Source organism: Corvus kubaryi, unplaced genomic scaffold (assembly GCF_017639235.1).
Source record: "Corvus kubaryi isolate FWS band 111438036 unplaced genomic scaffold, C.kubaryi_AGA036_p1.0 37384, whole genome shotgun sequence".
In the NCBI taxonomy this organism is placed as follows: domain Eukaryota; kingdom Metazoa; phylum Chordata; class Aves; order Passeriformes; family Corvidae; genus Corvus; species Corvus kubaryi.
This window is the reverse complement of record NW_024581126.1, coordinates 2,250,234-2,263,952: the sequence shown is the minus strand read 5'-3', so window position 1 is coordinate 2,263,952 and position 13,719 is coordinate 2,250,234.

Here is a 13,719-nt window from a genome sequence, read left to right as displayed (position 1 = left end):
GCTAAAAATGAATGCAAAATGCATCTTAAACCTTTCCTAAATGATTGCAGGCACTATCAGTTGTAGTGCCAATGGCAGTGCAGTATGTGACTATACACTGCAATCACAAGGAAGATCATCAGGAGAAAAGAAATGTGGCCTCAAGCTGCAGGTTTATATTAAAATCTACATGTGATCGAGGTTTGCTGGCAATAAGAAGGCAGACCTTTAGTTCAGTTCTGTCTTTAAGACTTAAATTTTCACAAGTTATTCTTCCTAATGGTTAAATAGAAATCAGAACATGCTTGCTGTTTCTGAGTAGAAGAATTAACTTGCTTTCAGCAGAGGCAAGCAAGTAGAGAGAAAATAGGATATGTCAAATCATTGGGTTTATGAGAAATTTAGCTTTCCATTTCTGCTGCTTTGTGCATGCTCACAGCTTGAGATGGTCTAATTCACAGGTTACACCAATCTCACACCTCCATGAGCTGCTTTTGGATCTGGAGAGAAAGGGAATGTTGTGATAATACAATCCATCTCTGTGGCATTGTACACTTCATATTTCAGGAACTATCTAAGGTGAACAGTGGTAATCTTAGTAAATAGCAGGTATTGAGCCATTTCCCTGGTGCCTTACTGGGCTACCTAAAAATAGAGGCTAGACAAAATTAAGAGAATAAAAGGGGTTATATTTATTGAAGGGCCTTCAGGTACATTCAGGGCAGTCAAAGCCCCTGGGGGCTACACCCAAAAGGGACAAGAAGTCACAAGTTTTTAATACTTTTGTAAGTTTGATCCATTTGCATATGAGGGGTTAATCCTCCTATTACAGCTTCAGGTAATGAAGTCATTACCCCAAGTTTGCTTCCCCCCAACTCACTCTTGTTTACATTTGTCAGGGCCTGAGACAGTAAGGTGTCCTTGAGCTTCAGGCCTAGAGAGGAATTATTTTGTCTGACCAAAATGGGAGAGCAGCAGCTAACAGTCTATATGGAGTTTAGAATTATACACTAAAGAATTAAAGGATATGAAAAATATAAAAGCTAAAATCCTAAGGCATCATCCCTGTGCAAGAACGGACATTTATTTATTTGACCATCTTTTTTCCACTGTAGTAGGATGTTCTTAGTTCGTGACACATTGAATGAAATTTGGGAATGTAAAACTTTCTTAAACTACCTTAGGTTCATCACTTTAAGTTTTCAAGGTTTTAAAGTACTCAGTACTAAAGACAACTGACAGATAGCTCTACAATTTACCAGAAAAAGACCATCACACTAGGAGGAGATGTTTAAGTTGCATATTTTTAATGTTAAAAATAAGTCCAATTATCATTCTTTGTATCACAGAAGGCACTTTGCAGAAAACTAATTTGTGAAAACAGAGAAAAGTATGTCCATAAAGGAATATATTTTAAAAATCAATATAGCAAGTAGATGTGTATAACTTCACTGCATCTATTCTCTTTTGCCGTATGTTTTTATGTCCCCATTCTGTCAGTCTGCAGTTTTAAACAAAGTTCCAAATGCCACTGATATTTTTGCTTAAAAGACAGAATCTGTAACCCTTCAGAGATTATATTAATAGCTGCAGCACTTTGCTGTACATGGTATTTCAGCATTTTCCTTACACGCACAATCTAGGAGCACTAAATCTGTAATCACTAACCTTTCTTTTCTTACTAAAAGGCATTGTTAAATTAAATGATGCATTATTAATAAGCATTCTTGAAAATGGAACCTAGGAAAGTTAATGCACTTTATATTCTATTACAAAGAATAAGCTGCACTGAATTTCTTTGTCCACCTGTTCTGGTACGACAGTGCTTCCCTTTATTGTTCACATGGCTGATTATTTTAGCCTAATTTTTTCCTGTCTGTTTGCTTATTCTTTTGCAAATATGCACACGTAGGCAAAGGAATTCAAGACCAGGTTGGATGGAGCCTTGAGTAACCTGGTCTATTTTTATTTCATAAACATATCCAGTAGGTATCTTTAGTTTTCAATTCAAACATTAAAACACAATAATCAAGAAAGATTATCATATCCAAAGATACTTTCCCAATCCTCTTTGTTTTTGGGGGTGGGGAGTGTACTTTGAGGAAGGAATGTTGTGTAAACTTTTCATGTTCTTCAGTATTACCTGACTCTTTTGAAGCCACTGCTGGAGCTTTGTGGTGCCAAGCCAGAGGGATCTTTGGCTATTTGAAATCATTTTCTCAAAGTTTGGACACAAGTGATTTATCATCAAATCAATGCTTTAATATGGTAGTGGTTAGAGAATGTCACATGTGTAAATCCGTTATGAGTTTTGCATTTACTATCTTCTTTTTATGTTATGAAAACATTGGCATGCATGCTTTTAGGTCAGTTTCTTTCCAAAGAGGAATAACGTCTCTCTAGTGAGCTGGTAATGAAAAGAGAACTTCTTGGAACATTAACAATTTATACAGCCTCATGGGAATTTATTTTGTATTTTGTAGACCTATCTGGGCAAATAAAGTAATTGCTCACCGTGGCAAATGTCTCCTGAATTCCACAGCTCTCAAGAGCTACCAGTTTTTCATCTCAGGTGGGTAACTGTCCTAAGTTTTGAAAAGTCTGCTTACCTGGACTTTAACTTAAGTGTTCAGTTCTCATTTTCCAGAATATATATTGTATAATATATACTATAGCTTGCATCTTGTGGACACATTTAATGGCCATTGCACACAAACAGGAGATCCAAGGTATTGTAAGATAAAGCAGCATGCTGATGCTTTTGGGGAGATAGAGATGAAAAGCGTTTTAAAAAATCCTAAAATAGAAAACAGAAGAAAAGAGAAAAAGTTGTTTGCAAGGCTTTTGTTGTGTTAAAGAACACAAAGCTGGTGTTTGAAAAACCCACATATGCTTGGACAGCATTGAGATTGTTCTTGTGCATGGATTTTTGAAATGGTACCAAAGGAAATGTTACATTGCTAAAACATGATAAAAACCATTTTTCTGTTTAACTGTTCAGTGGAAACCTAAGATATGTTGCTGTACTCCTTGACTCCTTTCTCTAAGATAAACTTCTGAATCCACATTATGAAGATTGTCTTCCAGAAACATAAATAGAGCAGTACTTAGTGGTAAAGTGGATGATGTGGTGATTCACCCTTCTCTTTAGAGCTGTGGCTGGAGGTAATGGAAAATCCAGGTGTGTGGGTACTGTGGGAGGCTAATGGTGCCAGAAAAATCTGGACCAGATTTGCTGGAAGTTTTGTAGGCACTCCAAAACCACTGCTGTAATCTAGTCCCTGGCTTTGTTGACTGCCTAGTGGTGAGTCTGATTTGGAGGCATTAGACCTCAACAGGTCACTAAATAACTCCATTTCTGGGGGAAGCTGTTAGGAATCTGTCTCTGTACTAAGGTTTATATTCGAAATTAGCTTACTTACTGGTGTCCAGGATGATACATGTCTGATTTCTAAATAAGCCTTTTCACATGCTTGTGTAATGTCTAGCAGCACTAAGAGGTATTATCCATAAGCAAACACCAAGGAACAGACTGGTGCATTTGTATTAGGCTCTAGTTTGGAAAGGTTTTTCTCCACACCATGAACTCTGGAGCTGAAGAGAAATTTTCTGTTTTGACCAGAAGACATTGTTTCATTTCAAACAAACAAGCAAATCTTGGCACAACTGCAGCCATTCATTTTTTTAAGGCAGAATATCAGATCAAAACAAGAGAAGATATCATGCCAGGTTCCCTCACCCCAGAAAACTTACAGTAGACTGTGGGTGAATGCTAATATTCCCTGAGAGTTGGATATTCCAGTACAAAAGCCGGCCTCTTCCTATTCTAAAAACAAATTTAAGTCCTTAAACCTCCCTTTCCTGAGTACTCTAAACAAAATTATCTCAGTTTTGAGAATATAAGTGGTCATAGGCTTAACAGATTTTAAAAGTCTCAACTTGGCTTTACTGTAACATCTCAGATGTTTGTGTAAGGCAGGAAAGCTGTTTATCTTTCCATCTCATCATGAGCATCCCTGTATTATACCTAGCAGCATTTTGCTCTAGATGTCCAGCTGTGTAAATTTGTTGGTTGAAAGAAAAAACTTCGTTGAGCTTTTGAAAAGTAAATGACATGATTGATGTAGCACTAATCTTTTTCAACTTCTATCAATCAATTCCTTTGATTAAATGACAAATAATTTTCTTTTGTACTAAGCTATACATAGAGCTTCCATTTTGTACTTCCATATTTTCTTTTGGAATCCTTTGGTGCAATGATTAAAGACATGCTTTTGAGTGTTTTTGATGCCTTTTGACACCTTTTTCCTGTTTCCTCTAGCTGTGCTATGCATTGCAATCTGTCAAGGATAAATATTTGTTTAGAATAATAGTGGATTTTCTATACATTATTCTGTACACAGTATAAAATACATATGCAATTTAAAGAAATCTTGAGGGGCAATGCCATTTACAATTCCATGAAACATGTTGCTCAAGTGAAAATTGTCCCAGATGCTTACATTTGCCTTACTAAATAAAAATTAAAAGAGTTGCTAGGCAAGATTTTCCAACTTAAAAAGCTCAGCAGAAATGGAAAGTGAGAAGTTAAAAGGGAGCAAACCTCTCTGGAGAGCTTGTCCAGACAGAAAGTGGGTGATTGCATCCTCTCAAGAAGGAGTCTCAATATCATAGTATATTTTGGATTGAAAAGGACATGTAAGGTTCATCTAGTCCAGCCCCCTTTGCTCCTTTATCTCTTGGCTGTTCTCAGCCTTCTTGCCCCAAGGTAAGAATGAAAATATAAATCAAGCATTGGAACCCAAAGTGATGTTTTTCAATTTAGGGGGAAAAAAAGGGACTTTGTGCATAGAAAATGGCCAGGAATATAAAGCACTAGCCATGTGTGCTTGAAAGACACTAATGAAAGGCTCTGCTAAATCCTCCCCAGGTGGAAGAAATGCACAGGGTGCAGGCGTGCTTTTGAATGACAGGGGAAACCCCATATTATCAATCAGAAACCTATGGCCTATTGCATTGCAGTGTTCCATGCACATATGTTTTATGTTTAGGTGGCTCAGAAGTCCCATTTTCAGCTGGAGAACACTGGACTCTTTTGTGAAAATGCTTTTGCCTGAGATGTTTTATGAAAAAAAACCCACAGCGTAATCATGGGCACAGCCTTTGGAAGAAAGTGAGAGTATAGGCCGAGTCTTTGCTTCACAACAGGGTTTGGAATGCAGATATGGTGTGGGATTGTGTTGTTGGTTGTAATCCTTGATCGTGGTTTGTTTGAAACCTTACAGACTGGCTTTCTCAGGTTCAACAGCTGCACAGCTGGAGAGATGGCCTCCCATCCTCACATCTGTGTAGCTAAGCTGGGCAAAAGGAGAGGAAAATGTCTCTTTCTGCTGTGAAATAAAGCCAGGAGCTGACAGTGCTAACCCAGAGCTCCACAGAAGGCTCTGTGGGAAGAGCACCTGATGTTGTCAGGCGAGGCTGTGTGTTCAGCCCCGAGTCCTGGACAGATGGGATTGGTCTCGGTGCATCAGCCTGCTTGGTGCTGGCTCTTGCACCATTCTGACCATCCTGGTCCAGCACTCACTGCTTGCCCAGCTTCCCTGTCACATGTCCTGTACATGTTCCTGACCCAGAAATGCTGGGAGAAGCACTGCCTATGGAATGGGATGCAGTGACACTCTGCGGTTCCCACTTGTTTGAACAGAGGTACAACCTCTGCCATGCCTGCAAAGTGTTTCCTTCCCATCCCTCCAAATCCTGGAAGTTCACAGGGCGCACTCTGCACTCCAGCATCCATTCGTGCATGCATGGAGTGAAATGCCTTTCCTGGCATTCCTACCCAAACTTCTATGGGGTTGAGATTGAATGTTCAGCTAGGAAAGTTTTGTCCTCATCACTGAAGTCCAGTCATCAGCACTAAACGTACTGAGGCCTTTTTCTCCGCCCCTCCACCTTTGCTGCCAGCGTTGGCTGACAGTGTGAGACTTCACTTGAAACAAACTCCTCTGTCTGCCTCCCTTCTTGCTGAGGAGGGAAAGCTCGTGCTAAAGTGTTCTTTGCCTGCTTTCCAGTCACAATGTCCGTAACCTCTTTCTGAAGCCTCCTCCTCTAAATGTCTGTCCATTTAGAGCAGTGCCTGCCCCTAGCTGTGTTTTATACACAGGGTCTCTATTTCTCCGGTGTTCGTGTTTTGGCCTGTGAGAGGACTGCACAGTGCAAGGACAATGGCAGAGGCAAAAGAGAAGAGGAAGTCATGTGGTTGCAAGCAAAGAATTCTTAGTTTATTGCTTTGCTTGAATCTGTCTTCTTAACTGTAGGTTCCGGGCGGGTTCGGTCGGGACGGAGACGGAGAGATCTCTATAGGCAGGTCTTGGGACACATGGGGTTTATTGTAAAGGGCTTGGGTATAGGGGCACTGCTCAGAGCTGCCAGACTCAGCTCTGAGCAGGCCCAAGAGAGCAAGAGAGTAAGTGGGTGAGAGAGAGAGAGTGTAAGAGCAAGAGTAGAAGTGGAAGTAGAAGTAAGGAAAGGAAGGAATGGAATGGAAGTGTCTGAAGTCCTGGTTACAATACAATAAATCATCTTCTGTACTGAATATTCTAATTGTCACTAACCAATCTAATACAAGATACAAATCCTATAGCATTTACATACAGCCTATAAGAGTTCTTATATTACCATAGAGTGTTACATCTTAACTCCTAAAAACTACTCTTTGGACCCCTTCTGCTGAGCTAGTAGGGTCTGCTCTGACCCTTGGACCTGCCTGCAAGCAGAGGGTATTGTTCCATCAAGAGGGGATTATCTTCAGTGGCCATACCATTGTTTTCTAGTTGTTCAGTAACTAAGACCTGGTATTTCAAAAGTGGCTTTCATTTCGATGTTGCCTGTAGTTTTCATATTCCCAAAATCTTTTGTCAGGCAATCATATTTACAAGGCTTTCCTGTTTCATCTTCCCCAACACTTAACCTTAAGAGGTCTAGTAGTTCTGACAATCAATACAGAGACTATTTCTATCAATAGGGTATAACAATCAATATAGATTATTTTACAGAATCACTAGAAGGACTATTTATAGGAAACTCTACAGAGCCTATTTCTATCAATACAGAGAGTATAACAATCAATACAGGGACTAATTCTAACAATCAATACAGAGAGTATAGCAATCAATACAGATTATTTATAAAAATCACTAAAGAGACTATTTAAAAGAATCAATACAGAGACTATTTCTAGCTATCGATATAGAGAACGTAACAAAAAATTCGTATTATTTTTAGGAATTGCTATAGAGCTAATTGGTAAGAATCACTACAGAGAGTATAAAACATCCTAGACAGAGTATTTCTAACAATCAATACAGAGAGTATAAAAATTATGCAGGTTGTTTAAAAGAATCATTACACAGACTATATAATCAATAGAGAGACTATTTCTAGCAATCAATATGGAGACTAAACCAATACAGATTATTGCTGACAATCAATACAGAGACTATTTCTAACAGTCCATACACAAAGGAAATACTTAACCTCTTAAGGCACAAAGTCCTTGGTGGAAGGAAGTAATTTCAAGGGGAATTGAACCAGCCTACTTGCAACTAACCCCAGATACCCTGCAGTTCTGCCCATGGAGATGGAAATGGCCCTGAGCAGCACAAAGGGCTTGGTCAGCAAGGCCACTCCTTTCCAGGCTTTCCCCAGGAGCCCCGGGTCAGTGTCTCCTTCTCCTGCGTCCTCTGCTGTGGCTCCCTTCCAACGCTGCCTGCAGAGCATGAGCAGCGTGGGGACGACCAAGCCGAACACCGCGCACGTGTGCCGCTGGATCTTCCTCTCCAGCTGCGATGCCGGCTGTGCCAGAGCCTCCCGGGGGCCTTCCAGGTCTGCAATTTCCTTCTCCAGGCGCAGCTGTTGCAGCTGAAGTGTCACCTGGCGCACCTTCATCCTCTGGAGGATTTCCTCCCTGTCCTTGGGAACAATTCCATTCCTTTCAGAGGGCCCGAGTAGCTGGTTGACGCCCACCAAGGCCATCAGCACCAGGCACATCCGGAAGATTCCTTCGCTCATGGCTGATCCTTCCTTGAAAGAGAAAGAAAGGCGGAAAGAGCCCAGATTCAGACTGTATTGCCTCAGGAAGAGAAAGGAAAGCAGCTCGCCCCTGGAAGAAAAGCTCTGGCATCCTCGCCACGCCTGCCAAAAGGCTGGAGGCCAGAGGTGCTCCTCAGGGCATGCCTGGTGCTGCAAGTTCCAGAGCCAGCTGCCCAAAGAGGCTCCAGGAGCACGTGGCGAGGAGGAAGGGGACGAAGGTGCGAGATACAGAGACAAAGCATGAACGGCCAGGTTTGAGGAGAGAGAAGTTCAGCTTTGCAGATGGCAGAAGAAACCAAGCCCGGCTCCCCAAGAAGGAGGAGGAGGAGAGGAAGGGCCCCCACGCTGGCTGCAAGCAGACAATGGAGACCTTGGCCAGATGTTCCCAAAAGAGCTGGGGAGAGGGAATGCACAGCCCTGCTTTCCAGCCGCTCCCACCACTTCTGACCCTGCCGGTGGCTTGAGCCAAGGCCTGATGAAATCCTGCTCAGCGTGGGCCGAGCCAGAGCTGGCAGCTGGGTCCTTGAAGGACTGCATGTCAGCTCAAGGCCCCTTTGCTCTCCCAAAGCCCTTCCCTTGGCAGCCTTGGGCAGGGCATTCATCCACCCGCCCTCCCTCCTTCCCACAGACCTGCTCTGACCACTGCGTGGGCACAGCGTCCCTTCTCCGTGTGCGTCCTCAGCTGGGTCAGTGGGCTCTGCCCTGAGCTGTCAGCGCCTCGCAGGCTGCAGGGCTGCAGCTGCCCCTGCTCAGCCACCCCACGGCACTGCCACCACCACCACCAGCAGCAGCAGCAGCAGCAGGAGTTGCCTCTCAACTGTTGGAGCACCTGCACTGCAGCCCCTCCCTCCCGCTGGCACCAATGTTCTCTCGCTGCCTTGGGACAGCCCTCGAGTTCATTTGTGGGGTCACAGAGCCATGGATTCCTCGAGTCATGGAATCCTGGGGCCCTCAGGAGCCACAGGTTCTGGCGCCCACCTCGGATGTGAAGAGAACGGAGTGAAATGAGGTTCCTGGGGAGGTTCTGCACTTCAGGAATGGTCTGGATAGGTTCAGTCAAGTGGTTGTCTCTTGTCCATTTGGATGTGGGCTTCTCTTATTCAATCCTGCAGATTCTTGCTCCTTGATTCTTTCCCTTGGGGAAACATACTCCAAGCATCGTCTCAAGTGTCAGCAGTGCCACACCCGTGTGCCTGTCCCACAGCCCACCGAAGGCAGCGGTGGAACTGGCTTTCAATTTGAGGGAGTATTGGAACATCCTCCATCTCTTTCTCCCGATTTAAATGGATGGTTCCCATTTCTCGGTTATGCTGCAATGCTCAGGTATCCAGAGTTCTCACCCAGAAGCCTGTGACGTATTCCTGTGCATTTGTTCCATGCACATATGTTTATATTGAGGTGGCTCAGAAGTCCCATTTTCAGCTGGAGAACACTGGACTCTTTTGTGAAAGTGCTTTTGCCTGAGATGTTTTATGAAAAAAACCACAGTGTAATCATGGGCACAGCCTTTGGAACAAACTGCAGGTACTTGGTTTAAAACTAATTTCTTCGAGGCGTCCTAGTAAAAATACAAATTAATAATATGTATGAATAAATAATTTGCACAGGTTATGCCGCAAATAAAAATATCTAAATTACGTTTATTCTAAGATTAAAAGATATTGAGGTGCTAAAGATACTTTTTTTGGTGAAAGAAGTATTTGCCTTTTTTCCTTTGTGCATGACTGACATGGCTAAGAAGTTAAATACGCTGTCTCATGGGGAATAAATTCCTGCCGTTGGAGCAGGTGCTGACTTTTCAACACGATTTCAGAAACATTCAAAACCCTCCTGTTCTCCCTCATGAAATGTTATTTTCATGTGACTTATTTTCAGTTATTCTTACTTTTTTTTCATCTTTGTTAATGCCTAAGAAATTATGTACCAGAAGAGAAGAAATGGCTTCTTCCTTACTATGCAATGTATTGAGGAGGCCTGAAGGATTAGGGAAGTTTTAGAGCTCACTTTTGTCATTAATTTTCTTTTGCACTAGGGGTAAATTCAAGGACTTGACATCTAAGGCAGTGCTACCCAAACTAGTAGAGAGATGAGTGTTGGAAAGGAGAAAAGTTTCATGGTTTGAAATCCTTGAACTCGGTATCCAATTGGATTCAACAGCTCCCATTGTCAGAAGCTTTATATGTGCTCAAGATTAGTATCCCATTTCTTCATTTTGTTTGGAACAATGCACATTTGATGACTTCCAGTAGGACATGGAACCAAAACAATGGAATTATAAAAACTGTATGTAAGACGTCTGTACAATCACATGTGGGAAACAGAATCCATACTTTTCCAGTCTTAGGTTTTTCGGAAGTTGGCTTATAAGTTTTATTTGGACTGATGTCAAACTGTGGAATCTTTTGACATCTGTGTGTTTTAGACACTGATTTCTAGTGGCTTTGTAATGTTTTTCAGCAGTTGAAAGTGAATTAGAAGAGCAACTAGAAGGAAATTGCCTCTGTTTTCCAGCTTTGTCTCCAGTCTGTGTTTGTAATGGTTGCTGTAGATTTCAAGACTGTGCAGTTAGAATTTTTATTATTCAGTGGTCTTTCAAGGATTTACATTTAGAGATTAATGTGGTGGTCTTTTTTTCCACTGGTATTTGACTCTTATGAATAATCTAATTAAATCTTCTATATTTGTTCTTTGTGTTGGATTAGAGGAGCTCATTCATTCGAGGTTTTTTGTTTAGTTTTGTTTGTTTACCAAATTGTAATAAAACTGTACAGACACATGGCACTGCAATGTTTTAGCAAGTTACATCCCATCATATATAGAAATTGTGTAAGAAACAATTAAATTGTAGCAAAAGGTTCTGCAGAATTACAGTTGAGTAAGGTAGGCACTCAAAATTTAGAAATACAGATTTGCTAATGTTGGAAAGCCTTCAATTGATATTTCCAACAGATTCTCTGGAAATGAGATCTAGATTTAATTTTTTTGAAGGAACCACTGTCAAAATTTCAATTTTATGAAGAAAATTTGTGATTTTATTCTGATGCTTTTGCGGAAAAAATTATTATTGCAACAGTTTATTTATTTAAAAATATAATTTATCATACAATTGATATCAGGACCTGTCTCACATTTTTTCTCTTATTTTCTCCCTTCCAATAGCTGCTCCCTAACCTCCATCTCAGGTGACAGAAAAAATGTTCTGTTCAACTACCATTAATGAGCTCTCTGTCACTAGACTTTATCCACATATCTTTCTTTTTTTAAAATATTTTTCTTTCTTTCTTTTCTTGTGTATTTCATGTCTTTTTTTCTCCACATGATTGCCTTTATGAATCTTTTTCATTTTTGGGTGACTGTTAGGAATTGTTGTCTGCCATCAGTCAAAATCTCACTTTAAATATTTAAAAACCACAAAACACTTCTGATGTTAAGTATTGTGAACTATTAATTGAAAGTAAATCTATACGTTGCTCATATTATTGCTTTGTAATAAATGAAGAAGTTGCTCCTTCATTATGTGAAGAACAGCAGGTAAATTCAGTATATTACCCTCTTCAAAGGCAAATGAAGGCTAAAATCCACCAAAAAAATTTGGGAAGCTGTGTACCAGGTTAATTTGTGTCAAAGCATGACAACTGAGACACATCATCTTGTAGGAGGTCTTGCACATCTTCTTTTGGAAATTTATAGACCCTATGGAGGTGTTTTTGAGATTGGAATGAGGGAAGAAACAGGCATAAAAATCAAACATTTTTAGCAGTTCCCAGTATATTGCTCTTGTCACTACTCGTTTTATTTATGAGCCTATTGGACCCAAATACATACTCACTCTTACCTGTGACAAACTGACAAGTGGGATATAAAAATGAAAAGTTTTTTCCCTTAGCTGGTGGCTAAGGAATCATTGATCTTCCCAAAACCAACATTAATCTTGGAAAGGCAGCAAGAGGCTTATAGGTCTTCCATGGAGTTTGAAAGTGGTAAATTGAAAAACAAACAAAAAAAGACTCTTTTCTCCGTATTCCTTATTGTTGGGAATACTTTATGACACTTATATTATAAGTTGGTTAGAACTGATATTTCATTAAAGTTTTGTGCTTGGATCATAACTACACACTCTTTAAAATAATTAACTTAGGTAGTACTCTATAATATAATTGGTTTGAAAGCTAAAATTCCTTTGTTGCCTGTGTCATTAATAGAAACTCTCAGGTGATGAACTCTTAGACAATCCTCTGAAATACTCCGTACAACAATCTCTAGTGAGAAATTCCAAAATAGCAACAGACAGTATCTTATTTTCTTAGCAGGTCAGGTAATTTAAAAGAGCACAAATGTACATGAAAGCAATTATTTTTAGCTTTCTGAAATCAAAAAAGCAGGGCTTGGGAGCATGATATGCAGACTTTTGGGGGAGTAGGTTGTGTATTTTGATTGCCTTGTCATCTAAATTCTTCTTTTGCATTTCCCCATCCTCAGTTCTGCAGGAAAATTTTATGTAACCTGTGATGGCTTTTTTTGTTTTTATAAAGAAGGACCTGGATTGCTAAAACTGAATTTGGATTCCAGCTAGGACACAGTCTTTTTGAAGAAAATGTTAGTACTTTAAATTTTATTAAATGAGTTTGTACACGGTTGATAATTCTGTATTACACAATAAACACACAGACCTTGCTTTTAGCTTAAAACTCCCCTAGAACCTGGCAGCAGCAAATGCAAGAATTTTGTATCTTCTTGCCTCTACAATTAAAACAAGCCCCCTCTCCCAGCCCCCCCAGTCTATCACATGGGCATAAACAGACTCTTCAGTTTAGCAACTTTCTTTCTCTCTAATTAGTAAAATGTGTAGGAAGAAACAACTTGTTATGCAACTTGAGAACAACTTCTAAACTCTCATGTTTTTCTCTGACAGATCAATGAAATGTCTGACTGCAATTTATCTGTTATTTTCTGTCCCCTAATACTTGGGATAGCTCATGCCAGTGCATATAAAAGGGATTTTAGACCAAATAGCTGTGCTCTTTCATCATTCTGGAGGCATCCCCCACCCATCTCACAGGCTATCATCATTGTTACAACACATGAGCAGCTCCTGAATAGAACGTGGACATGCTAGCTGTGTGTCAGAAGAGTGGAAAACACCTGAGAGTGAATAAAATGTCTTTCACTGTCCCTCTTTGGCCCTGCTTTTTGGAAATATGTCCATTTGATTGTAGCTTTACCTCCATTGCTGAAGTCTTGCCAATCTTTAATAAATGTCTTTTTTGTAATATACTTTTATGTTCTGAAATTCACCATTGACTAAGACTTGGCTATCTTTATTTTTGAGTATCGGTTCAGAATGGGATTTGGTTTTCTTTATGTGGTAGGCCCTGATTCAAAGGGAGGGGGTGTCTCAACTTGAAGCTGAGATACATCGAGGTTCTGTGCTTGTTAATTAAAGGGAACCAAAGCCTGAACCATTCCTGAGTTTAGTTTTGCAAATGGTATCAAGTAGTTTTTGGAGAAGTTCAAGTTCCCCAATTTATCCTGTTTTAAAGGGAGGGAAAGCAGACATAGAATCCCATTGCTCTCTACAACTATGTGAAGGGAGGTTGTAGCAAGGTGAAGCCTGGTCACCTCTCCCAGGTAACAAGGAACAGGACAGGA